Here is a 27,920-nt window from a genome sequence, read left to right as displayed (position 1 = left end):
GTTGCTGCAGTTTGCTCTGCAGCCTCCTGAACGTCCTCTTCTTTTCCCGTGCAGCAGCTCTGCTTGCATCCTGGAAGAAGCTCCGGAACCTGACTTTCACCCATTCCCACCACTCGCTGGCGGATTGAAAGAGGCCCTTCATGTCCTTCCACTCTATGTACGCGTCTCTGAGGTTCGCCACTAACTCCTCGTTGTCCAGCAAAGAGCAGTTCAGTTTCCACGAACCTGGGCCAGCGGGGAACTTCCCTGTAAGTTCCCCCTCAAAACTGACTGCTCTGTGGTCAGAGAAGTGGACGGCGACCATGGAGCTTCGCCCAGGCTTTACTGTTGGGGAGGTGAGTAGGAGGTCGATCCGTGAACGCACGGATCCGTCCGGCTTGCTCCAGGAATAATTCCTGGCGTTCGGCCCCATGCTCCCGATGACATCCCGGAGGGACGCCTCCTTTATCATCTCCACCAACAGCCTGGACGTCACATCCATTCCTGCAGAGCCTGGCCCACTGCGTCCATCCAACTCTACTATGCAGTTGAAATCACCACCCATCAGAATGGTTCTGGAGGTAACGAGTTGCAACCTGAGCACCCTGAACATCTCGAGTCGCTCATTCTTCTCCGGGGGGGCATAGACGTTGATGAGCCGAACGGGCTCACCGGCCCACGAGCCGTCCACGACCAGCACTCTGCCGTTGACCTGCTCGGTGACTTTGTCCACGGTGAAATGCCTTCCCCTGATTAGAATGGCCACTCCAGATGATTTGCAATCGTTCCCTCCAGACCAAAAGGATGGCCCGTGCGTCCACTGCCGTTCAAGCTGGCTGTACGACTGGGTGTACGGAATTCCGCATTCCTGTAGAAAGCAGATATCTCGGTTCTGGGTGGCCAGGAAGCGCAACGTGCCAACCCGCCTGACCTGATCCTTCATGCTTCTGACGTTTAGGGTGAGCAATGATATGGCCATTGTCTCTGTGCTATCGGTCAGTGTCTGGTTTCGGTACCTACTGGGGTTGAAGGCCCTGGGTGTCCCTACTGTGATTGTAGGTTGTCCTGTTTCTCCGGTGATCCCCACTCCGCTGAGGCGTCTCCTGTGTATTCGAAGAGCTCCTCGTTTTCTACTACCAGGTCCCATTGGTCTGGTACGGTTATGGCTGCCAGGTCGTTGAGTTGGCGGTGGAGGTCCTGGAGGGTTGACTCCTCCTCTTCTTGCTTGTCTCCCACTTCCTCCTCCATCTCCTCCCCGTCGCTCACTATGACGATGTGGGTGTCGTTTTCCGTTTCGTCATCGGTGCCCGCGTTGTTCAATTTCTTGCTCTTCAGGAAGTCCTCTTTCCCTTGTAGCTTCCGTTTCTGGGGGCCTGTCCGTTGGGTGTTTCCGTCTGGCCCCTCTACGTCTTCCAGTGTCTCCAGCTTGGGTTCCGTTGGTGGTGGTTTTTGTGCTGCCGCCATCTGGATCCTTGTGCTGGAGCGTGTTTGCTCTTTGGCTTCTGCGAGTTTTTTTGCTTTCTGGCGCAGCGACTGGGATTGCACTGTCTCCCATGACTCTATGGTCACCCAGTCATCTTCGCTGTCCTTCTTCTTTCCCTTTTTGTCTGTTTTCTTGGCCCCCTTTGCCTTGGCAGAGTCCTTTTTCTCCTTTCTTGCCTCCTTGGACTCTGTTCTCGGTGCTGGTGCCTTCTCTCCGGTGGCCTCCTTTGTTGGTGCGGTTTCTTGTGGCGCTCCTTCATTGGTGGGTTCCGGTTGTTCCTTGGCTGGTGTTACCTCAGCCGGTGCGTCTTCCCTTGGGGTTTCCTTTGGCGGGGTCTTTGCTGATGCTCCGTCCTCCGGGCTTCCTTTGGGGGTCTGGGGTTCCTTGGCTGGTGCCGTCACAGTAGGTGGTGGTGGTCCTGTGTCCGGTCCTGCTTTGGGTCCCTCTTTGTTGCTCTGGCCTGGTCCTGTGGGGGTTGTTGTTTTCGGATCCTGGCCCTTCTGATCCACCTTCCCGGGTGTCGGTGATGTTTTTCCCGATTGGTCCCTGGCGTCCTTCAGGAGGGTGTTCAGGCTGGCGTTGGCTGTTGGCGAGAGCTTCGGCCTGGTCTGTCTCCATGGTTGGCTCCAGGCTGGGCTCGCTGCAGCGGCCGCTGCGTATGTTTTCGGCAAGTCTGACTTGGGGCACTGGTAGTACGAGTGGCCCACCTCTCCACAGAGGTTGCACTTCCTGGTCCCTTTGCATGAGCTTGCGTCGTGTCCGGACTGCTTGCATTTCCAGCAGAATTTCACAGGGCAATCCCTGCCGGCATGGCCCGTGCCTTCGCACTTCCTGCAGGTGAAGGGTTGTCCTGGGTACTTGATCCTCCCCATGTCTGATCCTAGGTAGAAGCTGGCCGGTGGGTGTTTCATGCCATCTCTCCCTAATGGGTCCTTGTGGAGGTCCATCTGTGCCTGCCAGGTCGTGTTCCAAATTCCGTTGGGGTCCCTGACCTTGGTGGGCCCTGACCGGATGGTGCCGTACCGTTGGAGGAGCGACGCGATGTCCTTGTCTGGGATGTGGGGGTTGGTCATCTCAACCGTTATCCTCTTCTCCGTGGTTGCTGGTTCCATCCCGGCCGTTACACTGAATCTGCTGTAGGGCGTCTCCTCCTTCTTCTCCTGAAAGAAGTCCCAGTACTTCCTGAAGAGGGCTTGCGTGAAGAAGCTGAGGAGGAAGATCATTCCCGATGCAGATGCCTGGCAACTCAGTATCTCTTCTCCTTGGACCCCTGCTGGTTTGAGGATTTTTTTCACAAATGTGGCTCGCTCCATTCGGGGTCCGGCTTTGTCCTTCATCTCCCACCGCATGAGCTGGGTGTGCCGGTGGGTGATGCTGTACCCATTGAAGGGTTCTGGGGCTGTCCCCTGCTTGGTCCCTGCCTCACCCTTCCCCCCACTCCCTGGTTTGGCCGCCTTGGGGTTTCCAGGCGCACCCGTCTGCCCTCCTGGTGCCTTTGGCCCTGGGGCCTGGGGTACCGGGGTCTTGGGGGCACCAGCCGTCCCTGCGCTGGTGCCCGCTTCAACGGGTGTCTCCTTACTCGCCGCCTTGCCGCTGTCCCCAGGGGGTGGGGGGTCTGGTTTCTGGGCGTCCAGCTGGGGGATGCCTTCTGTGGTGGCCACTGAGGGTTCAGTGTCCATGTCTTCCATTTGGTTGGTTGGGGGGGGTCACCTGGTAGATTGTGGGTTACCGCCGGATTTACCTGGTTCGCCTTTGGACCGTCCGCCTGGGTGCCTGGGGTGTCTCCCAGCAAACCTTAGAGGTCTGCAGTGCAAGAAACTCTGACCAGTCACTCCCTAGAACTAAGGCAGGGTTATAGGTGTGTCCACCTAAGCATAAATCCCCTTACCAGAGCTCTGGGTGCTGTTCAGGCCTGTGAAGGATGTTAGGAGGTGTTTTAAGCCTCCAGCATTAGTCCACCCAAACGCCAGGAGAGAGAGAGTTAGGAGCGCTCAACGTTACCTGTGCTCTAGGAGCTGGCCGCAGGCCCTTGGGGGTTCTACTTTAAGTTCCTAGTGAACAAACAGGCACCAGCACGCTGGTGTCCCTCCTCCGGCTTAATTAAAAGCACGTCGGGCCTTCTCGAAAATTTGCATAAATTGCAAAATTTGCATAAATTTGCATAAGCAAATTTATTCACTTCACAAGTCAAAGTCGTAGTATAGTCCAAATCAAATATCAACTGCGCAGAAACCGCGCTGTGAAACTGATAAGAACAGATACTACACTTGATCTTAGCCAAAAGGCCGAGAAGCGATAACCAGGGCCGATTCAGAAGCAACGACTCCCGAAGCAATCTACCTGGCTCACCCGGACCTGGGTCTTCCCTCGCACCGTCGCTGGGCGCCTTTCCGCCTCTTTTTCCGACTCCCAGCAAGAGCTCAGCATGTCTGGGTGGAAAGGAGGCCCCGGCCTCAGGCCTTCTCCCGGCTCCCAGAGTCCTCCTCGGCTGTCGCCTCATCAGGCGTCACTTAGCATACCCACGTTGTCCTCTTTCTAGAATTTGCATGCCCCGCCCCTTCCTGCGCACTGCTTCCAGCCAGCTGGCCAGAAAGCCTGGCAGCCAGGGGATGCTGGGAATCAGCCCAGGATGCCCTGGACAGCTCCCTGACCGGATATGGCCGGCCCCTCACCCTCGCTTGCCGGGGACACTGCTCCCCTGCAGCCTAAGGCCTATAGATAAGGCGTGGCCGTTCATGGCCGTTCGGGGACGGGCGGGCAGAGAAGGAAAAGGACTCTGTATTTTTCTTCTTGCTCAGAGAAGCCAAGGGCAGTGTCCACTTCTCAGCCAGCCAGCCAGCCAGCCTGCCTCCCTCCCTCCCTCCCTCCATCCCTCTGACTTGCTGGGAACCTTCTTCCATTCGTTCCCCAGGGAAATGGATCCAAAACCAAGGAAAATCTGCTGCTGGAAAAACAGTCTTTTTCCGAAGTTTGTCTCTTTTCAAAGTGCAGCGTCTGGATGGAGAAGGGGAGAAAAAAAGAAAGAATTTTTTTATTTGTATCTTTTTCTTGTAAACGCGAAAAATTAATAAATAAATAAATAAATAACGCACGGCCCGGGGGCGGCAAATAAGACAAATAAATACATAAATAAGGCAAGACACGGTGACCAGTTTGCTTTTATTCACACGCAAACACAATAGCGCCACTTTACAGGGTTTGGTAGTGAAGCGCTACTCTCGTTTTCTCGTCTATTTTTCAACAGCATTGTTTTCCCCGGGTGGGGAAGTGCACCATTCCTGGAGGTACTGCAATACCAGGTTGATGCGTGGAGTGGACAGAGCAAGCTCCTATTCCATCTCCCTGTTCCAAAAATCAATTTAATATATGGTCCCCAGATAGAGGACGTATCAGATATTAAACTGATAAGAACAGATTTTTTTTTTTTTGTCCTACCCGTCACACCCTCAGTCAGCAGGTCTGGCCAGTCTGCCACACCCGCCGGCCTCGCCCTTCAACCGAGCCGTCTCGCCTGGCCTACTTGCCCAGGGGATACTAGGCATGGCTTATCTTGTCAGCCAACCCCGGTCTGTCCTGCTACTACCTCCATCCAGCCCAGCTGAAAGCGGGGAACCAATCCGCAGACAGCCATTAGCTGGTTGGCCTTGTGCCGGTCGGACCTAGGAGGGTTCGCCTGGACAGGGGGGTGACTTAGCCTTCCAGCCATGCCGTTCGGCCCTGTCGTTCCATCCAAGGTCATCAGCCCGGTTGTCAGCCAAAGCCGGTTGGCACAGCAGCCCAGTCTCGCCTGCTGACCTACGAAAAAAATCGCCATTCAGCCGGCCTGCCAGTCAGCCCCCTTAGGGTTACTGCCCAACAGTCCAGCATGCCAGGCTACTAAAAACGTTATGACATTACTGTCATATGCGTAATGACATTGCTGTCATTTGTCGTTCCGGTACCGTCACCATCGTTCCGATTCCGAATCTCGTTTCTACGTATTGGGAATATCATTGACACACAAAGTTCAATGAAGACATCCCAACTGACCGCCCTCCCCTAGGGGAGGCAAGTGATACTACACTTGATCTTAGCCAAAAGGCCGAGAAGCGATAACCAGGGCCGATTCAGAAGCAACGCCTCCCGAAGCAATCTACCTGGCTCACCCGGACCTGGGTCTTCCCTCGCACCGTCGCTGGCCGCCTTTCCGCCTCTTTTTCCGACTCCCAGCAAGAGCTCAGCATGTCTGGGTGGAAAGGAGGCCCCGGCCTCAGGCCTTCTCCCGGCTCCCAGAGTCCTCCTCGGCTGTCGCCTCATCAGGCGTCACTTAGCATACCCACGTTGTCCTCTTTCTAGAATTTGCATGCCCCGCCCCTTCCTGCGCACTGCTTCCAGCCAGCTGGCCAGAAAGCCTGGCAGCCAGGGGATGCTGGGAATCAGCCCAGGATGCCCTGGACAGCTCCCTGACCGGATATGGCCGGCCCCTCACCCTCGCTTGCCGGGGACACTGCTCCCCTGCAGCCTAAGGCCTATAGATAAGGCTTGGCCGTTTGTGGCCGTTCGGGGACGGGCGGGGCGGGCAGAGAAGCCAAGGGCAGTGTCCACTTCTCTGCCAGCATGCCTGCCTCCCTCCCTCCCTCCCTCCCTCCCTCTCTCCCTCCCTCCCTCCCTCCCTCCCTCCCTCCCTCCCTCCCTCCCTCCCTCCCTCCCTCCATCCTACTGACTTGCTGGGAACCTTCTTCCATTCGTTCCCCAGTGAAATGGATCCAAAACCACTGAAAGTCTGATGCTGGAAAAACAATCTTTTTCCGACGTTTGTCTCTTTTCAAAGTGCAGCGTCTGGATGGAGAAGGGGAAAAAAAATTAAAAGAAATCATTTTATTTATTTATTTCAAACGCGAAAAATAAATAAATAAATAACGCACGGCCCGGGTGCCGCAAAGTGGCAAATGAGTCAAATAAATACATAAATAAGGCAAGACGCGGTGACCAGTTTGCTTTTATTCACACGCAAACACAATAGCGCCACTTTACAGGGTTTGGTAGTGAAACGCTACTTTCGTTTTATCGTCTATTTTTCAACAGCATTGTTTTCCCCGGGTGGGGAAGTGCACCATTCCTGGAGGTACTGCAATACCAGGTTGATGCGTGGAGTGGACAGAGCAAGCTCCTATTCCATCTCCCTGTTCCAAAAATCAATTTAATATATGGTCCCCAGATAGAGGACGTATCAGATATTAAACTGATAAGAACAGATTTTTTTTTTTTTTGTAAAAATATACTTTATTCAGAAGTTTGTAAGGCACATATACATTTTAACCAATCCCATAGGGTGGTGTACATTGTAACCTGTGTAGGGGGTGCACGCAGGCACCTGCCTACCGGTTTTCCATCAAGATTTTGCTCATAAGTCTCTCACTTTTATGCTGAAGTGAAGCTGTTTTTAAGTGACCCATTCTGACCATTTTTTCTGTTTCCATTTTTCCTCTGCTATATCTTTCCCCTGTTTTTTTAAGTCCACATAGTAAAAGAGCATAATTTTGTCAAGGCATATGTGAATTACATCTTTGACCTCCAGCTCTTTATGTTTAAATAATAGCAGGTTTCTAGCAATCCATAAACTTTCTTTTGCGCTACTTAGTATTTTCCAAAGGGCTCTGTCTTTATTTTTTGACAGTGAGCCCTCTATACCATACAATACTGTTTCATAGTTTATGTTTCCTAGCGTGGTAATTTCTTTGATAAACAAATGTAATTTATTCCAAAATTTCTTTGCAAAATGACAGTTCCATAAAAAATGCATTGTTGTTTCTTCTCCTGGGCAGTCTGGTCTCGGGCATTTTGTCGATTTAGCGAGTCCTCTTCTGTGTTGGAAGGTCTTTACTGGTAGGGCGTTGGACACAGTCAACCATGTAAGGTCCTTTTGTGAGTTCGTAATGTCTGTGTGGTTTGCTTTTTCCCAAACCAGTTTGGAGAGTTTTTCAGGAAGGTTATTGATCATCTCCATTTTCTCCAACTGTTGTAGTTCTTTTTTTAACAGAATTCTTTCTTTGAAGCAGTCATTGTCCACTTCTAGGAGTTTCAACATCTTTATGAAGGGTTCCAGGCAGGCATAGAGTTTGTGGGGGAAAAAAGCAACAGGTCTAGTATTGTCTCTCTGTAGGATTTTGAATTTGTAAAAGATGTCTCCAACTCCATACCGTACATAATTGGCTGCAATATTTCTGCCTTCTTGTATTGCTTTGAGGCAGAGGCAGAAGTAGTTCGTGAAAATATACAGGTACAGATTTGGCATATTTTTCCCCCCGTTTCTTGGGTGTTTGAAGACCATCGTTCTCTTAACTTTCTCCATTTTTGAGTTCCAAAAGAATGTAAAAAGGCTTTTTTGTAGTTGTCTCAGCGTGTCTTTGTCTGGTGGGTATACTACTGCAAAGAAAAGTATTAGTGGCAAAATGACAGCTTTTATGACCATAATTTTCCCAGTCATGGATAGGGTTCTTCTTTTCCATAACCCCAATTTCTGGTTGATCTTGCGTTGGATGGGGGGCCAATTGTCTTTTCCTTCTGGGTCTTGTGAGAAGGTGATCCCCAGGATCTTTGTAGGTTGTTTTGTTATTTTTACTTCAAGTTTTGCTAGGTTGTTCCAGTTTCCTATTGTGAGGCATGTGCTTTTTTCAGTGTTCAAAACTAGCCCTGATGCTTGCGCAAAGAATTTTGTATGTAAGAGCACTCTTCTGACCGATGGGGGGTCAGGGCACAGTACAGTCACATCGTCCATGTATGCGATACATTTTGCTTTTTTTCCTTCAGATCCTGGTACAAATATCCCCCTGATGATTTTGTCCTTCCTTATCCTGCACAGCAGTGGTTCCAAGGCACATACAAAAAGGGCTGGGGAAAGGGGGCAACCTTGGCGTACTCCTGATTTTATGTATACTTCTTCTGTGAGCATCCCATTCACAATAATTTTACTTGTTGCATTTTTATATAGCATTTCTATCATTTCAATAAATGTGGTGGGGAAGCCCATTTTCTGCAGGACTTTAAACAAGTAAGCGTGTGAGACACTATCAAAGGCCTTTTGTAAGTCTAGTGATAGGACTCCTAGTGGGTTGCCTTCTTCTAGGGCTCTATTGATGGCATCTCTGATGGTTATAAGGCTGTCCCAAATCTTCCTGCCTGGTACTGCGCAGGTTTGATCTGTTTCTATCACAGTTTTTAGCACTCTTTTTATTCTGTTGGTTATGCATTTGCTGTAAATTTTGCTGTCTACATTTAGTAGTGTTATCGGTCTCCAATATTTTATGTTGTTCATGTCCCCTTTTTTGTGGATCAGTCTGACTGATCCCTGTGTGAAACTTTGTAGAAAGGATTTATCTCTCACACATTGTTTGAACATTTCAATAACGTCTCTTGCTATGGTTTTCCAGAAAGTGGTGTAGAACTCCCATGGTAATCCATCTTGTCCTGGGGCAGAGTTGTGTGGTGCTTTGTTGATGATATTTAGAAACTCTTCTCCTGTGAAGGGGGACTGTAGGAAATCTTTTTCTTCAGAGGTTAGACCTTTGTCATAGATTTCTAGTAGGTCGTCGCATGCAGATGCATCACAGTTTTTTTCCGAGAATAGGTTAGAAAAGAATTTTTGTACCACTTGTTCTATGTATTTTTGTTCTTTGTTTTCTTTGCCTTTATCGTCTAGGAGTTCTTCTATGGGTGTGTGGTTTGTTTTGGCTTTCTGGAAGAAGGAGTTGCACTTCTCATCCTCTTCATATTTGAGGACGCGCGAGTTGAACATTGTTTCTTTTCCTTTTTTTAGGAACCAATTTCTAATATCTGCTTTAGTCTTTTGGATGTCTTCTGTGACTTGTATCCCTGCCTCTTGAAGTTCTATGAGGTTTGTGAGGGTATCTTGTAGCTCATTATATTCATTTCTTTTTGCTTGCGCTATTTCTTTACCTTTTTTGGAAAAAAAGTACTTTGTTTGTTTCTTGGTATATTCCCACCATTTTTGTAGTGATGAGAATTGTTCTTTCTCTGTTTTCCATAGTTCATATTGTTCTATGAAGGACTCCTGAGTCTCTTTGTTTTGTAGGAGAGTGGTGTTCAGTTTCCAGTAGGCACTGCTTTTTTTCCCTATGTTTGGTATAGAGAATTCTGTTAACAGCGTTTGGTGGACTGATAGGCAGCTATCCTGTAGTTCTAAAGAATGACATGTGATGTTTTCAGAGGCTAGGATTAGGTCTATTCTAGAGACCGTGTTCCCATCGTCCGAGATCCAAGTATATCCTGTGGTGTTTGGGTTGCAAATTGTAAACGAATCTTGCAGGTTGAGATTTTGTATGACTTCTATGAGTTTCTTGGAGGACTTATCCAAAGTATAGGTTTGACAGACTCCTACTCTATCAGTTGTATGTAAGATACAGTTGAAATCCCCTAACATTATAGTAGGTGTACATCCTACTAGGAAATGTTGTAGGTTGTCAAAGAGTTCGTATCTATCATTCTTTGTAGTTTGCGCATATACATTGCAGATACGGAGCTGTTGTCCCTGGTAGTTGACATGAAGTATTATTGCCCTCCCATGTTCAACGTTCTCTTGTTTGACAATAGAGAAATGGTGGTTTTTAAAAAGGAAGCATAACCCCGCATTTTTGTTTCCCCCCCCTGACCATATGGATGGTCCTAGGTCCCACTCTTCCTGTAAGAATGAGTAGTCATAATTAAAGGGAAGGTGACATTCTTGTAGACATCTAGGGCCAGATGTAGGTAATTTTTATTTACCGACCTCTTAAATACCGAGTCACACCGACTCGGTATTTAAGAGGTCGGAAAATAAAAATACCGAGATGTAGGTAATTGCAGATGTGCAATTACCGAATCGGAAACAGTCGGTAATTTCCGATGTGGTAAATACCGACCAGTTAATGCCCATGCATTCCTATGGGCTTTGAAGCCCATAGGATTGATTGGGCATATACCGGTCGGTATTTACCACATCGGAAAATACTGACTGTCACAAGGGTGCAGGGGGTGTCACTTTGACACCCTCTGGCACCCCCAAAAGAGGCTCGGGTGCCATGTGGCAGGCATACCTGCCCTAAGGGCAGGTCTGCCTGTCATATGGCATAGGTGTGCATGCACACATGTGCATGCACACCAGAAACGGTATTTTACCATCAAGTAGTATTTGATGGTAAAATACCGATGTGGTACTGCTTGTGGGACTCAGAAGAGTCCCACCTACATACCAATTGTCCGGAATCAGTAATGATACCGACTCGGTATTTTACATACTCGGTAAATTTACCTACCGGTAAATTTACCGAGTCTGTAAATTACAGGGACCTACATGTCAAATTGCTTTTACCGGGTGGTAACGGCCGAATTCGGCCGTTACCACCCGGTAAAAGCCTACCTACATCTGGCCCATAATGTCTGCTTTTAGGACTTTACAGTATTCATATATGGCCATTCTCTTGGTTGTTTGTTTTATTCCTCTAACATTTAAGCAGGCTATTGTGATAGCCATGAGAAAGTAGATTTGTAACCTCATTTTTGTTTTATAATAAGTCTACATCTATGGCCTCCGTTGTGTCTGACTCTACGCTTTGTTGGTCAGTGGTGGGAATTTCTTCCTGACTCCCTAGGAAAAGGTCGAAAGGATTGATATCTTCTTTCTCTTGATCAGGTTGTGTGCCTGTAAGATTTCCCTTTTGGGCTGCTGTGTGCCCTGTCATGTTTATGTCCTGTTTCCCCGAGATGGTGGGAAGCTTGGAAAAAATGGTTTTGGTGTGTTCCACATTTAGGTCTGGAAAAAGGCGGTCAAACCCCTCTATTGATAGTTCAGCAAATTTGCTTGTTGATCTTCTTTTTTGCCTGGTATGGATGGCATTTTGCGAGAATTTGAGGCTCTGATTTTGCTTTTTTCTAATTGTCCTACTGTGGATCTTCTCTGCTTTTTGTTGGATCTTTTTGTATTCTTTCCTTGCTGCTATGCTGTCATTGGATTCCTCCTCTGATTCCGTGTCCTGCTCTTGGTTTCCTTCCCCTACACTTGTTCCTAGGTCCATTTCTAGTTCTGCTTCTTGTGTATCTTTCCATAGTTTTGATTTCTTTTGTCTTTTTGGTTGCGCTATCTCCCATCCTCCTTCTGTGTCTTCTGTGTCCTTTTTTCCTGTTTCTATACCGGTGATGTGTGTGCTAGCATCACTGGGGTTAATATCTCCTACCCGTCACACCCTCAGTCAGCAGGTCTGGCCAGTCTGCCACACCCACCGGCCTCGCCCTTCAACCGAGCCGTCTCGCCTGGCCTACTTGCCCAGGGGGTACTAGGCATGGCTTATCTTTTCAGCCAACCCCGGTCTGTCCTGCTACTACCTCCATCCAGCAGCCAACCAGCCCAGCTGAAAGCGGGGAACCAATCCGCAGACAGCCATTAGCTGGTTGGCCTTGTGCCGGTCGGACCTAGGAGGGTTCGCCTGGACAGGGGGGCGACTTAGCCTTCCAGCCATGCCGTTCGGCCCTGTCGTTCCATCCAAGGTCATCAGCCCGGTTGTCAGCCAAAGCCGGTTGGCACAGCAGCCCAGTCTCGCCTGCTGACCTACGAAAAAAATCGCCACTCAGCCGGCCTGCCAGTCAGCCCCCTTAGGGGTACTGCCCAACAGTCCAGCATGCCAGGCTACTAAAAACGTTATGACATTACTGTCATATGCGTAATGACATTGCTGTCATTGTCGTTCCGGTACCGTCACCCTCGTTCCGATTCCGAATCTCGTTTCTACGTATTGGGAATATCATTGACACACAAAGTTCAATGAAAACATCCCAACTGACCGCCCTCCCCTAGGGGAGGCAAGTGAAACTACACTTGATCTTAGCCAAAAGGCCGAGAAGCGATAACCAGGGCCGATTCAGAAGCAACGCCTCCCGAAGCAATCTACCTGGCTCACCCGGACCTGGGTCTTCCCTCGCACCGTCGCTGGACGCCCTTTCGCCTCTTTTTCAGACTCCCAGCAAGAGCTCATCATGTGCCGGTGGAAAGGAGGTCCCGGCCACAGGCCTTCTCCCGGCTCCCAGAGTCCTCCTGGGCTGTCGCCTCATTAGGCGTCACTTAGCATACCCACGTTGTCCTCTTTCTAGTATTTGCATGCCCCGCCCCTTCCTGCGCACTGCTTCCAGCCGGCTGGCCAGAAAGCCTGGCAGCCAGGGGATGCTGGGAAGCAGCCCAGGATGCCCTGGACAGCTCCCGGACCGGAAATGGCCGGCACCTGGCCCCTCGCCCTCGCTTGCCGGGGACACTACTCCCCTGCAGCCTAAGGCCTATAGATAAGGCGTGGCCGTTCGTGGCCGTTCGGGGCGGGGCGGGCAGAGAAGGAAAAGGACTCTGTATTTTTCTTCTTGCTCAGAGAAGCCAAGGGCAGTGTCCACTTCTCTGCCAGCATGCCTGCCTCCCAACCTTCTTCCATTCGTTCCCCAGTGAAATGGATCCAAAACCACTGAAAGTCTGCTGCTGGAAAAACAATCTTTTTCCGACGTTTGTCTCTTTTCAAAGTGCAGCGTCTGGATGGAGAAGGGGAAAAAAAATTAAAAGAAATCATTTTATTTATTTATTTCAAACGCGAAAAATAAATAAATAAATAACGCACGGCCCGGGTGCCGCAAAGTGGCAAATGAGTCAAATAAATACATAAATAAGGCAAGACGCGGTGACCAGTTTGCTTTTATTCACACGCAAACACAATAGCGCCACTTTACAGGGTTTGGTAGTGAAACGCTACTTTCGTTTTATCGTCTATTTTTCAACAGCATTGTTTTCCCCGGGTGGGGAAGTGCACCATTCCTGGAGGTACTGCAATACCAGGTTGATGCGTGGAGTGGACAGAGCAAGCTCCTATTCCATCTCCCTGTTCCAAAAATCAATTTAATATATGGTCCCAAGATAGAGGACGTATCAGATATTAAACTGATAAGAACAGATTTTTTTTTTTTTGTTGAAAAAATATACTTTATTTAGAAAAAAATGTTGTCATAGATACATGTTAACCAATCCCATTGTGGGTGGCATACTTTTTAACTGGACTAGGTGTTGCACGCAGGCAGAGACCTGTCAGTTTTCCATCAAGATATGTTTCATTGTAAGAGAAAACACTTTTATGCTAAAGTGTTTTCCTAGACATTTTTAAGTTACCCATTCTGCCCATTTTTTTTGTTTCCATATTTTTTCTGCTTGTAGTTTGCCTTGTTTTTTAATGTCCACATAATAAAAAACCATCATTTTATCCAATGCAATATTTATACAATCTTTAGTGGAGAAGGTCTTGTGTTGGTAGACTCCTAGGTTTCTTGTGGTCCATAAACTTTCTTTCACACATGATATGATTTTCAGAAGTAGGTTGTGTTTGTCTTTAGTACATGTTGTGGGGAATCCATACAGAATGAGTTCATAGTTTATGTTGTTTTGTCCTGTGATCCCTTTTATCAGGGGACCAATGGTTTTCCATGTTAGCTGTGCAAAGTAGCAGTTCCAGAGGAAATGGAGTACTGATTCTTCCGCTTTACAATTGTCTCTTGGGCAGGTGGATTGCTTTGCTAGTCCTCTCTTATGTTGGAAGCTTTTTACTGGTAAAGCCTTGTGGATGGTAAGCCATGCCAGGTCCTTTTGGCTATTGGTGATCTCCTTGCTGTTCGCCATTGTCCATGCTTTTTTGGAGAGTTTTTCATTGAGGTTGTTTGCAGGTGTCATAATTTCTTTGTCTTGTATGGCTTCTTTCAGGGCCATTCTGTGTATGAAGTCCTCTGGTTTCAGTTGTATTTTTTTCATACTTTTCAGAAAGTCATCTATAATGTTGTACATTTTTGTTGGGACAAAAGCTGTGGGTAGTCTGTTGTCTTGTTCTAATAGTTTTGCTGTTCTAAAAATGTTTGCAGCTCCATATCTGATGAAATGTGCTGCAATGTTCCTCCTTTCTCTAATTGCGTTTAGACATAGGCTGGTGTACGTGACGAGGAAGAAAAGGTAAAGGTTTGGCACTCCCTTGCCCCCATTTTCTAAGCTTTTGTAAACTATCTCTCTTTTAAGTTTTTCCATTTTGGAGGACCAAACAAAGTCAAAAATTGTTTTCTGCAGACTCTTGAGTGTCTCTTTGGAGGGAGGAAAAATCACTGCATAGTATAGCATCAAAGGGAGCAGGACCGCTTTAATTACCAGTATTTTTCCTACCAGGCTTAAGGATCTACTTTTCCATAGTCCAATTTTTTGGTTTATCTTTTTTTTTACTTCTGTCCAATTGTCTTCTCCTGAAGTGTCTTCTGAGAACCTGACTCCTAGTATCTTTGTTGGTTGTTTGGTGGTTTTTACTGGTATTTTTGCCAAGTTGTTCCAATTCCCTACTGTAAGGCAGGTTGTTTTGTCTAGGTTTAGTTTTAGTCCTGATGCTTGTGCAAAGATGTTGCAATGTAGAATTGTTCTTGAGACCGACTGTGGGTCTGGGCATAATATGGTTATATCATCCATATAGGCTATGCATTTTGCTTTATTCCCCCCCGCCCCCGGGACAAAGATTCCTTTTATTACCTTGTCTTTTCTCAGGGTTGCTAGGAGTGGTTCTAGTGCACAGATGAAGAGTGCTGGTGATAGTGGGCAACCCTGTCTGACTCCTGTACCTATTTGTACTTCTTTGGAGAGGTGGTTATTTATCTGGAATGCACTGGAGGCGTTAGAGTATAGCAGTTTTATTATCTTAGTGAATCCTGGTGGGAAGCCCATATGGTGTAGGACTTTAAACATGTATTCATGGGATACACTATCAAAGGCCTTTTGGAGGTCAAGTGAGAGGACTCCTAGTGGGGAGTTTTTTTCTAGCGCCATCCAGATAGCGTCTCTTATCGTGATCATGCTGTCCCATGATTTCCTACCAGGGACTGCACAGGTTTGGTCTGGGTGAATGACTGCTTTGAGCACCTTTTTAATTCTATTTGTCATCAGTTTGCTTAGTATTTTACTGTCTACGTTTAAAAGAGTGATGGGTCTCCAATTTTCCAGGCATTCTTTGTCACCTTTTTTATATATTAGGGTTACTACTCCTTCTAAGAAGGATGGTGGAAGTTTTTTTTCCTCAGTTGCTTTGTTGAGCATTTCAATAAAATCTCTTGCTATTGTACCCCAGAATGTTTTATAGAATTCCCAGGGTAGGCCATCTTTCCCTGGGGCAGAGTTTTTTGGTGTCTGGGCGAGTGCTTCTAGGAATTCCTGGCCTTCAAAGGGTTTTTCTAGGAAAGATTTTGCTTCTTTTGTCAAATTCCCTTCTAAGTTTTGTAGGAAGTCATTTCCTGTATCTTCCTCTATTCCTTTTTTTTTGTAAAGGTTTTTGTAGAATTCTGCTGTTATTTCTAGTATTTCCTCTATTTTATTTGTTGTTTTTCCATTTTTATCTTTTAGGCCTGGGATATTTTGTTGGGCTTGCGCTGCTTTTTTGAAGAAAAAAGCGTTGCATTTTTCTCCTTCTTCGTATTCTTTTACTCTAGAGTTAAAGATGGTCTCTCTGCCTTTTTGTAGATACCATTTTTTTATGTTTTCCCTAGTTTTTAGCATCTCTTCCTTTACCTCTACTCCTGCGTCTTGCAGTTCTATTAGTAAGGCCAGTTTTTCTTGGTGGTTTTTAAAGTCAGCTCTTTTTTGGGCTGCTCTCTCTCTTCCTATATTTGAGAAAAAGTTTTTAGTTTGTTTTTTAACAAATTCCCACCATAGGGTGAGATTTTGAAAGTTTTTCTTTTGTTTTTCCCATTTGCTATATTGAGTTTGGAATGCTGTTTTTGTTTCTTCCTCAGATAGAGTTGAGGTGTTTAGCTTCCAATAGGTTTTCCCTTTTTGGGATGCTTGAGGTAATTGGCATTCTGTTATGACTGTTTGGTGGTCAGTTAGGCAGCTATCATCTAGTTTTGATGCTATGCATTTTATTTGTCTGGTAGCAAAGATAAAATCTATTCTGGATGTGGTGTTTCCATCTCCAGATAGCCATGTGTAGCCCGTTGTGTTCGGGTTACATAGGGGGAATGAGTCTTGGAGGTTGAAATTTTTTATTATATACTTAAGACTTTTGGAAGTAGTATCTAATTTGTACTGCATGGAGGATCCATATCTGTCTCCTGGTGACAGAATGCAGTTGAAGTCTCCTGCTATGAGGCATGGTTGGTTGTCAGTTAAGAAGAAATTTAGGTTTTCTAACAGTTCTTTCCTTTCATTCTTTTTGGTATGGGCATATATATTAATAATTTTTAATATATTTTCTCTGTAATTTATGGTTAGCATTTGTGCTCTCCCTGGCGAGATTATAGTCTCTTGTATTAGTTGTGGGTGGTTGTTTGTAAAGAGGATCCCCACTCCTGCATTTTTATTTCCTCCTCCTGACCAAAAGGATGGGCCCAAGGGCCATTCTTTTTCTATGTGGCTGTATTCGTCAGCATAAGGTAGGCCGCATTCTTGTAGACATATGATGTCTGCTTTTAGGTTTTTGCAGTAATGAAATATAGCTGCTCTCTTGGTTTGGTTTCTCAAACCTCTAACATTTAGGGAGGCTATTGTTATAGCCATTACTATGATTTTCCACATCATTTTAATTTTAAATTTATATGCTGTCAGGTATCTCATTCTCCTGTTGTTGGAGGATTGAGACACTTTCAAGAGTTGATACAATATCGTCTTCATCGTTGAAGTATATTTGACTGTTGCCTGGTGGCCCTTCTTTCTTTTGGTTTCCCTCATCTAAGATGAGGTCCTTTCCATTTTCTATGTCAGACAGACCTTCCATGTGGAGGTCCTCTGAGTCTGGTAGGTTCGCCAGGCTGCTAAATCTAGAGCCTGGACTTTGTGAACTTCCCATTTGGCTGAAAGCTTTTCTTTTGTTTTTGTTTGGTGGGGCTTCTTGTAACAAAAGGGTTCTTTTTATTTCCTTTCTCACTTTTTTCTTTGCTATCTGTCTGGCTGATACTCTCAGAGCGCCTTTCTCTGATTTTTGTGAGCTTGAAATATCTTCGTTTTCTGATTCGGAGTCTGATAAGTTATTTACATTTGGGGCATCACCTGTTTCTACCTGTCTTGTATTTTTTTCCTCCTTGTTTCCATTCTCTGCATCTTTGTTTGTTTCTTCCTCTTCCATTTCTATCTCTGGCTGCATCTGGGGTTCTATTGACTGTGTGATGTGGGTGCTCCCTGTGTTTTGTGTCACTGCAAAAAGCCACTCTGGATTGTAATTATCTAAAGGGTCTTCCTTGGTGTCTTGGGTGTCCCCTTGTGTGCCAGTTAGGTCTATTGTAACTACCTCCACTGTCTGATCTACTATCAAGTTTGTTTCTGTTTGATATTCTTCTGGTGTTTCCTGTACTATTTGTGTGGGTGTTTGGGTCTCATCTTTTTCTATCTGTGGAGTTGGTTGTATGTGTGGCGTTGTGTTTTGTGTACTAGTACTATCTGTATTTTGTTCGTTAGCATTTTCTCTAATTTTTGTGCTTTCTTCTGCCTGTTTTGCTTTTTCTGTCTCGGGGTTTTTTTTCTGATTTCTCTTTTCTGCTACTTGTTCTGGGTATTTAGGCATTTCTCTATTGGGGCAGTTTTTGTACAGGTGGTTGTTTCCCCCACATAGATTGCATTTTTTGGGGGCTTTACAGTCCTGTGCCATGTGTCCCTTTTTCCCACAGTTCCTGCATATGTCTCCTGGGCACCACTCTTTAGTGTGTCCAAATTGTAAGCATGCCCTGCAAAAGTTTGGCTGTCCTGGGTAGTAAAGAAAACCTCTATTGGGCCCTATTGAGAAGTTAAGGGGGGGGTGTTTTGTTCCTCCTATTCCTTCCTCATCTGCTTCCAGGGTGACCATGTATCTGCGCTTCCCATTCCAGATGCCCCACTCATTCTTAAGTTCACTTCCTCCCCTTACAGTCTGGCAGTACCTGCGTAGGAAATTGGCAATTTCTGTTGGGGATGCGAAGGGGTTGTACATATGTACAGTTATAGGTATTTCTCTGGGTGTGGACAGGGGGGTGATGTTGTATCCCTCTAACTCCTCCTTATCTTTATAACAATTTAGGTTAAACAAGCATTTGTGGTACATTGTCTCATTATCAAAAGTGACATCAAAGAGCCCTCTAATTCTGAAGTCTTGTAGGCATTTTACTGCCGTGGGATCTATATCTAAAACCTTTTTGAAGACAGTGTCCATTAAGTGGCTTAGGTTCCTTTTGTGTTTTGCCTCATCCTGGATTTCAAATCTAACTGTGTTCCTTATACCTGTGGGTGTTGCTTGTCCTGTCGCATTTCTTGCTGCTCCTCCTGCGCGATTTCCTCCTGCTGCATTCGCGTAGCTTTTGGGGTCCCCCATGTTTGGTTGTGTGCCCCCTGGCCGAGCACCTGGCGGTGCGCCCGGGGGCTCACTGATTTTGGCCTTCTCCTCCCCTGTGTGGAATTGGTGGGGTTCTTATGCTGGCAGAAAGGTGCGTGCCCCTAGGCCGTGCACCAGCCGGTGCGCCCCGGGGGCTCGCGGTATTTCCTCTTTGATTCTTTGCTGGGCGTGCCCCCTGGCCGAGCACTGTGAAGTGCGCCTGGGGGCTCGCGATTTTTGTCTCCTTTTTGGCTCTGAATACGTTTGGGCGTGCCCCCTGGCCGAGCTCTGTGATAGCGCCTGGGGGCTCGCTTTGTTTACCGTTTTTCCTTCGCTAGGGGGCGCTGCTGGGTCGTTTTATGCGCAGCCCTCGAAAATATGCCTGTTCAGCTCGTCTGGCGTGCCCCTTGGCCGAGCACAAGACTGTGCGCCGAGGGGCTCGCGTTTTTCCCGTTCTTTTCTGTCAGTGCGTGCCTCCTGGCCGAGGGGGAGTCTGCGATTGCTCCCTGGATCTTTGCTGGCCAGCTGTTGTGCTTTTTCCCGTCTGCGTGCCCCCTGGCCGAGCACCAGCCGGTGCGCCTGGGGGCTCGCGGTAATGATTTAAAATTGCCGGAATTCGAGTGTTTTTTTTTTTTTTGGAGTCTCCCCGGGCCGAGCACCAAGGAGGTGCGCCCGGGGTCTCTCCAATCAGCTGTTGCCTGCGATTGCTTTGCGGGTGTACTGGATTATGTTTCCCGGTATTTTCGGGGTGTCCCCGGGCCGAGCACCGCCGGTGCGCCCAGGGTTTCCCCGCCTTTCTTTCTCGGGCTCCTTATCTTCCTCCCACCACCCCGTGTGCTATTTAGCTCACCTGTTCCTGGCCGTGTAGGCCAGGTGTTCCTATGTGGGGGGGTCGAAATTCCTCAATTGAGTGTCCCCGAGCCGTGCACTATCTCAGTGCGCCCGGGGTCACTCCAGAGTGTCTCCTGGCCACGCAGCTATGTGCGGGCCTGTGGTCAGCTCTGGAGGGGCTTCCCCTTCACCCCCCGAGTTTCTGGGCATCAGCTGGGCCCCGGACAAGCCAGGTGCCGCAGCCCGTCCCTCCACTCAGGCGGATCCAGGTATCCCTCCTGTAGTAGGTTTCTGCCCTGTTGGAACGGTCCCAGGGTCCACGCAGCCTTGCCACGGACAAGCCGTGGAGCGAAGGCCCAGTGTCCCCCAGGTGTCCCTCGAAGGTGGTCACCTCGGCTTTAGCCTTTCCGCCCTCAGTCACGCAGCCTTGCCACGGACAAGCCGTGGAGCGAAGGCCCAGCAACCAAAGGGTTTCCAGGGGTCAAGCGCCCTCTAGCTATTCACAAGTGTATTTCTACACTTGATCTTAGCTAAAAGGCCGAGAAGCGATAACCAGAATGGTGCCAGAATTAACGCCTCCCGAAGAAATCCACCTGGCTGACCCGGACCGGGGTCTTCCCTTGCATCGCCGCTGGACGCCCTTTCGCCTCTTTTTCAGACTCCCAGCAAGAGCTCATCATGTGCCGGTGGAAAGGAGGCCCCGGCCTCAGGCCTTCTCCCGGCTCCCAGAGTCCTCCTGGGCTGTCGCCTCATTAGGCGTCACTTAGCATACCCACGTTGTCCTCTTTCTAGTATTTGCATGCCCCGCCCCTTCCTGCGCACTGCTTCCAGCCGGCTGGCCAGAAAGCCTGGCAGCCAGGGGATGCTGGGAATCAGCCCAGGATGCCCTGGACAGCTCCCTGACCGGAAATGGCCGCCCCCTGGCCCCTCACCCTCGCTTGCCGGGGACACTACTCCCCTGCAGCCTAAGGCCTATAGATAAGGCTTGGCCGTTCGTGGCCGTTCGGGGGCGGGCAGAGAAGGAAAAGGACTCTGTATTTTTCTTCTTGCTCAGAGAAGCCAAGGGCAGTGTCCACTTCTCAGCCAGCCAGCCAGCCAGCCAGCCAGCCTGCCTGCCTCCCTCCCTCCCTCCCTCCCTCCCACTGACTTGCTGGGAACCTTCTTCCATTCGTTCCCCAGTGAAATGGATCCAAAACCAACGAAACTCTGCTGCTGGAAAAACAGTCTTTTTCCGACCTTTGTCTCTTTTCAAAGTGCAGCGTCTGGATGGAGAAGGGGAGAAAAAAAGAAATAATTTTTTATTTGCATTTTTTTCGTAAACCCGAAAAATTAATAAATAAATAAATAAATAACGCACGGCCCGGGTGGGGCAAATAAGTCAAATAAATACATAAATAAGGCAAGACACGGTGACCAGTTTGCTTTTATTCACACGCAAACACAATAGCGCCACTTTACAGGGTTTGGTAGTGGAGCGCTACTCTCGTTTTCTCGTCTATTTTTCAACAGCATTGTTTTCCCCGGGTGGGGAAGTGCACCATTCCTGGAGGTACTGCAATACCAGGTTGATGCGTGGAGTGGACAGAGCAAGCTCCTATTCCATCTCCCTGTTCCAAAAATCAATTTAATATATGGTCCCCAGATAGAGGACGTATCAGATATTAAACTGATAAGAACAGATACTACACTTGATCTTAGCCAAAAGGCCGAGAAGCGATAACCAGAATGGTGCCAGAATTAACGCCTCCCGAAGAAATCCACCTGGCTGACCCGGACCGGGGTCTTCCCTTGCATCGCCGCTGGACGCCCTTTCGCCTCTTTTTCAGACTCCCAGCAAGAGCTCATCATGTGCCGGTGGAAAGGAGGCCCCGGCCTCAGGCCTTCTCCCGGCTCCCAGAGTCCTCCTGGGCTGTCGCCTCATTAGGCGTCACTTAGCATACCCACGTTGTCCTCTTTCTAGTATTTGCATGCCCCGCCCCTTCCTGCGCACTGCTTCCAGCCGGCTGGCCAGAAAGCCTGGCAGCCAGGGGATGCTGGGAATCAGCCCAGGATGCCCTGGACAGCTCCCTGACCGGAAATGGCCGCCCCCTGGCCCCTCACCCTCGCTTGCCGGGGACACTACTCCCCTGCAGCCTAAGGCCTATAGATAAGGCTTGGCCGTTCGTGGCCGTTCGGGGCGGGCAGAGAAGGAAAAGGACTCTGTATTTTTCTTCTTGCTCAGAGAAGCCAAGGGCAGTGTCCACTTCTCAGCCAGCCAGCCAGCCAGCCAGCCTGCCTGCCTCCCTCCCTCCCTCCCTCCCTCCCACTGACTTGCTGGGAACCTTCTTCCATTCGTTCCCCAGTGAAATGGATCCAAAACCAACGAAACTCTGCTGCTGGAAAAACAGTCTTTTTCCGACCTTTGTCTCTTTTCAAAGTGCAGCGTCTGGATGGAGAAGGGGAGAAAAAAAGAAATAATTTTTTATTTGCATTTTTTTCGTAAACCCGAAAAATTAATAAATAAATAAATAAATAACGCACGGCCCGGGTGGGGCAAATAAGTCAAATAAATACATAAATAAGGCAAGACACGGTGACCAGTTTGCTTTTATTCACACGCAAACACAATAGCGCCACTTTACAGGGTTTGGCAGTGGAGCGCTACTCTCGTTTTCTCGTCTATTTTTCAACAGCATTGTTTTCCCCGGGTGGGGAAGTGCACCATTCCTGGAGGTACTGCAATACCAGGTTGATGCGTGGAGTGGACAGAGCAAGCTCCTATTCCATCTCCCTGTTCCAAAAATCAATTTAATATATGGTCCCCAGATAGAGGACGTATCAGATATTAAACTGATAAGAACAGATACTACACTTGATCTTAGCCAAAAGGCCGAGAAGCGATAACCAGAATGGTGCCAGAATTAACGCCTCCCGAAGAAATCCACCTGGCTGACCCGGACCGGGGTCTTCCCTTGCATCGCCGCTGGACGCCCTTTCGCCTCTTTTTCAGACTCCAGGCAAGAGCTCATCATGTGCCGGTGGAAAGGAGGCCCCGGCCTCAGGCCTTCTCCCGGCTCCCAGAGTCCTCCTGGGCTGTCGCCTCATTAGGCGTCACTTAGCATACCCACGTTGTCCTCTTTCTAGTATTTGCATGCCCCGCCCCTTCCTGCGCACTGCTTCCAGCCGGCTGGCCAGAAAGCCTGGCAGCCAGGGGATGCTGGGAATCAGCCCAGGATGCCCTGGACAGCTCCCTGACCGGAAATGGCCGCCCCCTGGCCCCTCACCCTCGCTTGCCGGGGACACTACTCCCCTGCAGCCTAAGGCCTATAGATAAGGCTTGGCCGTTCGTGGCCGTTCGGGGACGGGCGGGGCGGGCAGAGAAGGAAAAGGACTCTGTATTTTTCTTCTTGCTCAGAGAAGCCAAGGGCAGTGTCCACTTCTCAGCCAGCCAGCCAGCCAGCCAGCCTGCCTGCCTCCCTCCCTCCCTCCCTCCCTCCCTCCCTCCCACTGACTTGCTGGGAACCTTCTTCCATTCGTTCCCCAGTGAAATGGATCCAAAACCAACGAAACTCTGCTGCTGGAAAAACAGTCTTTTTCCGACCTTTGTCTCTTTTCAAAGTGCAGCGTCTGGATGGAGAAGGGGAGAAAAAAAGAAATAATTTTTTATTTGCATTTTTTTCGTAAACCCGAAAAATTAATAAATAAATAAATAAATAACGCACGGCCCGGGTGGGGCAAATAAGTCAAATAAATACATAAATAAGGCAAGACACGGTGACCAGTTTGCTTTTATTCACACGCAAACACAATAGCGCCACTTTACAGGGTTTGGTAGTGGAGCGCTACTCTCGTTTTCTCGTCTATTTTTCAACAGCATTGTTTTCCCCGGGTGGGGAAGTGCACCATTCCTGGAGGTACTGCAATACCAGGTTGATGCGTGGAGTGGACAGAGCAAGCTCCTATTCCATCTCCCTGTTCCAAAAATCAATTTAATATATGGTCCCCAGATAGAGGACGTATCAGATATTAAACTGATAAGAACAGATTTTTTTTTTTTGAAAAAATATACTTTATTTAGAAAAATTGTTTTGTCATAGATACATGTTAACCAATCCCATTGTGGGTGGCATACTTTTTAACTGGACTAGGTGTTGCACGCAGGCAGAGACCTGTCAGTTTTCCATCGAGATATGTTTCATTGTAAGAGAAAACACTTTTATGCTAAAGTGTTTTCCTAAATATTTTTTAAGTTACCCATTCTGCCCATTTTTTTTGTTTCCATATTTTTTCTGCTTGTAGTTTGCCTTGTTTTTTAATGTCCACATAATAAAAAACCATTATTTTATCCAATGCAATATTTATACAATCTTTGGTGGAGAAGGTCTTGTGTTGGTAGACTCCTAGGTTTCTTGTGGTCCATAAACTTTCTTTCACACATGATATGATTTTCAGAAGTAGGTTGTGTTTGTCTTTAGTACATGTTGTGGGGAAACCATACAGGATGAGTTCATAGTTTATGTTGTTTTGTCCTGTGATCCCTTTTATCAGGGGACCAATGGTTTTCCATGTTAGCTGTGCAAAGTAGCAGTTCCAGAGGAAATGGAGTACTGATTCTTCCGCTTTACAATTGTCTCTTGGGCAGGTAGATTGCTTTGCTAGTCCTCTCTTATGTTGGAAGCTTTTTACTGGTAGAGCCTTGTGGATGGTTAGCCATGCCAGGTCCTTTTGGCTATTGGTGATCTCCTTGCTGTTCGCCATTGTCCATGCTTTTTTGGAGAGTTTTTCATTGAGGTTGTTTGCAGGTGTCATAATTTCTTTGTCTTGTATGGCTTCTTTCAGGGCCATTCTGTGTATGAAGTCCTCTGGTTTCAGTTGTATTTTCTTCATACTTTTCAGAAAGTCATCTATAATGTTGTACATTTTTGGAGGGACAAAAGCTGTGGGTAGTCTGTTGTCTTGTTCTAATAGTTTTGCTGTTCTAAAAATGTTTGCAGCTCCATATCTGATGAAGTGTGCTGCAATGTTCCTTCTTTCTCTAATTGCATTTAGACATAGGCTGGTGTACGTGACGAGGAAGAAGAGGTATAGGTTTGGCACTCCCTTGCCCCCATTTTCTAAGCTTTTGTAAACTATCTCTCTTTTAAGTTTTTCCATTTTGGAGGACCAAAAGAAGTCAAAAATTGTTTTCTGCAGACTCTTGAGTGTCTCTTTGGAGGGAGGAAAAATCACTGCATAGTATAGCATCAAAGGGAGCAGGACCGCTTTAATTACCAGTATTTTTCCTACCAGGCTTAAGGATCTACTTTTCCATAGTCCAATTTTTTGGTTTATCTTATTTTTGACTTCTGTCCAATTGTCTTCTCCTGAAGTGTCTTCTGAGAACCTGACTCCTAGTATCTTTGTTGGTTGTTTGGTGGTTTTAACTGGTATTTTTGCCAAGTTGTTCCAATTCCCTACTGTAAGGCAGGTTGTTTTGTCTAGGTTTAGTTTTAGTCCTGATGCTTGTGCAAAGATGTTGCAATGTAGAATTGTTCTTGAGACTGACTGTGGGTCTGGGCATAATATGGTTATATCATCCATATAGGCTATGCATTTTGCTTTATTTCCCCCTGCCCCCGGGACAAAGATTCCTTTTATTACCTTGTCTTTTCTCAGGGTTGCTAGGAGTGGTTGTAGTGCACAGATGAACAGTGCTGGTGATAGTGGGCAACCCTGTCTGACTCCTGTGCCTATTTGTACTTCTTTGGAGAGGTGGTTATTTATCTGGAATGCACTGGAGGCGTTAGAGTATAGCAGTTTTATTATCTTAGTGAATCCTGGTGGGAAACCCATATGGTGTAGGACTTTAAACATGTATTCATGGGAGACACTATCAAAGGCCTTTTGAAGGTCAAGTGAGAGGACTCCTAGTGGGGAGTTTTTTTCTAGCGCCATCCAGATAGCATCTCTTATCGTGATCATGCTGTCCCATGATTTCCTACCAGGGACTGCACAGGTTTGGTCTGGGTGAATGACTGCTTTGAGCACCTTTTTAATTCTATTTGTCATCAGTTTGCTTAGTATTTTACTGTCTACGTTTAAAAGAGTGATGGGTCTCCAATTTTCCAGGCATTCTTTGTCACCTTTTTTATAGATTAGGGTTACTACTCCTTCTAAAAAGGATGGTGGGAGTTGTTTTTCTTCAGTTGCTTTGTTGAGCATTTCAATAAAATCTCTTGCTATTGTACCCCAGAAGGTTTTATAGAATTCCCAGGGTAGGCCGTCTTTCCCTGGGGCAGAGTTTTTTGGTGTCTGGGCGAGTGCTTCTAGGAATTCCTGGCCTTCAAAGGGTTTTTCTAGGAAGGATTTTGCTTCTTTTGTCAAATTCCCTTCTAAGTTTTGTAGGAAGTCATTTCCTGTATCTTCCTCTATTCCTTTTTTTTTGTAAAGGTTTTTGTAGAATTCTGCTGTTATTTCTAGTATTTCCTCTATTTTATTTGTTGTTTTTCCATTTTTATCTTTTAGGCCTGGGATATTTTGTTGGGCTTGCGCTGCTTTTTTGAAGAAAAAAGCGTTGCATTTTTCCCCTTCTTCGTATTCTTTTACTCTTGAGTTAAAGATGGTCTCTCTGCCTTTTTGTAGATACCATTTTCTTATGTTTTCCCTAGTTTTTAGCATCTCTTCCTTTACCTCTACTCCTGCGTCTTGCAGTTCTATTAGTAAGGCCAGTTTTTCTTGGTGGTTTTTAAAGTCAGCTCTTTGTTGGGCTGCTCTCTCTCTTCCTATATTTGAGAAAAAGTTTTTAGTTTGTTTTTTAACAAATTCCCACCATAGGGTGAGATTTTGGAAGTTTTTCTTTTGTTTTTCCCATTTGCTATATTGAGTTTGGAATGCTGTTTTTGTTTCTTCCTCAGATAGAGTTGAGGTGTTTAGCTTCCAATAGGTCTTTCCTTTTTGGGGTGCATGAGGTAATTGGCATTCTGTTATGACTGTTTGGTGGTCAGTTAAGCAGCTATCATCTAGTTTTGATGCTATGCATTTTATTTGTCTGTTAGCGAAGATAAAATCTATTCTGGATGTGGTGTTACCATCTCCAGATAGCCATGTGTAGCCCGTTGTGTTCGGGTTGCATAGGGGGAATGAGTCTTGGAGGTTGAAATTTTTTATTATATACTTAAGACTTTTGGAAGTAGTATCTAATTTGTACTGCATGGAGGATCCATATCTGTCTCCTGGTGACAGAATGCAGTTGAAGTCTCCTGCTATGAGGCATGGTTGGTTGCCAGTTAAGAAGAAATTTAGGTTTTCTAACAGTTCTTTCCTTTCATTCTTTTTGGTATGGGCATATATATTAATAATTTTTAATATATTTTCTCTGTAATTTATGGTTAGCATTTGTGCTCTCCCTGGCGAGATTATAGTCTCTTGTATTAGTTGTGGGTGGTTGTTTGTAAAGAGGATCCCCACTCCTGCATTTTTATTTCCTCCTCCTGACCAAAAGGAAGGGCCCAAGGGCCATTCTTTTTCTATGTGGCTGTATTCGTCAGCATAAGGTAGGCCACATTCTTGTAGACATATGATGTCTGCTTTTAGGTTTTTGCAGTAATGAAATATAGCTGCTCTCTTGGTTTGGTTTCTCAAACCTCTAACATTTAGGGAGGCTATTGTTATAGCCATTATTATGATTTTCCACATCATTTTAATTTTAAATTTATATGCTGTCAGGTATCTCATTCTCCTGTTGTTGGAGGATTGAGACACTTTCAAGAGTTGATACAATATCGTCTTCATCGTTGAAGTATATTTGACTGTTGCCTGGTGGCCCTTCTTTCTTTTGGTTTCCCTCATCTAAGATGAGGTCCTTTCCATTTTCTATGTCAGACAGACCTTCCATGTGGAGGTCCTCTGAGTCTGGTAGGTTCGCCAGGCTGCTAAATCTAGAGCCTGGACTTTGTGAACTTCCCATTTGGCTGAAAGCTTTTCTTTTGTTTTTGTTTGGTGGGGCTTCTTGTAACAAAAGGGTTCTTTTTATTTCCTTTCTCACTTTTTTCTTTGCTATCTGTCTGGCTGATACTCTCAGAGCGCCTTTCTCTGATTTTTGTGAGCTTGAAATATCTTCGTTTTCTGATTCGGAGTCTGATAAGTTATTTACATTTGGGGCATCACCTGTTTCTACCTGTCTTGTATTTTTTTCCTCCTTGTTTCCATTCTCTGCATCTTTGTTTGTTTCTTCCTCTTCCATTTCTATCTCTGGCTGCATCTGGGGTTCTATTGACTGTGTGATGTGGGTGCTCCCTGTGTTTTGTGTCACTGCAAAAAGC

General features: G+C 46.8%; 3 non-coding genes and 6 pseudogenes across 3 annotated transcripts; all 9 read right to left on the bottom strand.

Moving 5' to 3' along the window:
• Nucleotides 1-3,580: 3,580 nt before the first annotated feature.
• Nucleotides 3,581-3,759, bottom strand: LOC144764463 (U2 spliceosomal RNA; annotated as a pseudogene).
• A 965-nt stretch (nucleotides 3,760-4,724) lies between these two features.
• On the bottom strand, nucleotides 4,725-4,923 carry LOC144764373 (U2 spliceosomal RNA). Its single transcript, XR_013596522.1, has one exon. It is a non-coding gene; the product is annotated as a U2 spliceosomal RNA (small nuclear RNA).
• A 419-nt stretch (nucleotides 4,924-5,342) lies between these two features.
• On the bottom strand, nucleotides 5,343-5,555 carry LOC144764496 (U2 spliceosomal RNA; annotated as a pseudogene).
• Nucleotides 5,556-6,544: 989 nt separating this feature from the next.
• LOC144764326 (U2 spliceosomal RNA) lies at nucleotides 6,545-6,721 on the bottom strand (annotated as a pseudogene).
• Nucleotides 6,722-12,127: 5,406 nt separating this feature from the next.
• Nucleotides 12,128-12,338, bottom strand: LOC144764550 (U2 spliceosomal RNA; annotated as a pseudogene).
• A 926-nt stretch (nucleotides 12,339-13,264) lies between these two features.
• LOC144764339 (U2 spliceosomal RNA) lies at nucleotides 13,265-13,443 on the bottom strand (annotated as a pseudogene).
• A 7,725-nt stretch (nucleotides 13,444-21,168) lies between these two features.
• Nucleotides 21,169-21,359, bottom strand: LOC144764291 (U2 spliceosomal RNA). The gene has a single exon (XR_013596476.1). It is a non-coding gene; the product is annotated as a U2 spliceosomal RNA (small nuclear RNA).
• Nucleotides 21,360-22,331: 972 nt separating this feature from the next.
• On the bottom strand, nucleotides 22,332-22,522 carry LOC144764290 (U2 spliceosomal RNA). Its single transcript, XR_013596475.1, has one exon. It is a non-coding gene; the product is annotated as a U2 spliceosomal RNA (small nuclear RNA).
• Nucleotides 22,523-23,512: 990 nt separating this feature from the next.
• Nucleotides 23,513-23,687, bottom strand: LOC144764316 (U2 spliceosomal RNA; annotated as a pseudogene).
• Between the last annotated feature and the right edge of the window lie 4,233 nt (nucleotides 23,688-27,920).

This window comes from Lissotriton helveticus, chromosome 6 (genome assembly GCF_964261635.1).
Source record: "Lissotriton helveticus chromosome 6, aLisHel1.1, whole genome shotgun sequence".
Classification (NCBI taxonomy): Eukaryota; Metazoa; Chordata; class Amphibia; order Caudata; family Salamandridae; genus Lissotriton; species Lissotriton helveticus.
Note: the sequence above shows the minus strand (reverse complement) of the source record. Positions and strands in the feature narration are given on the sequence as shown.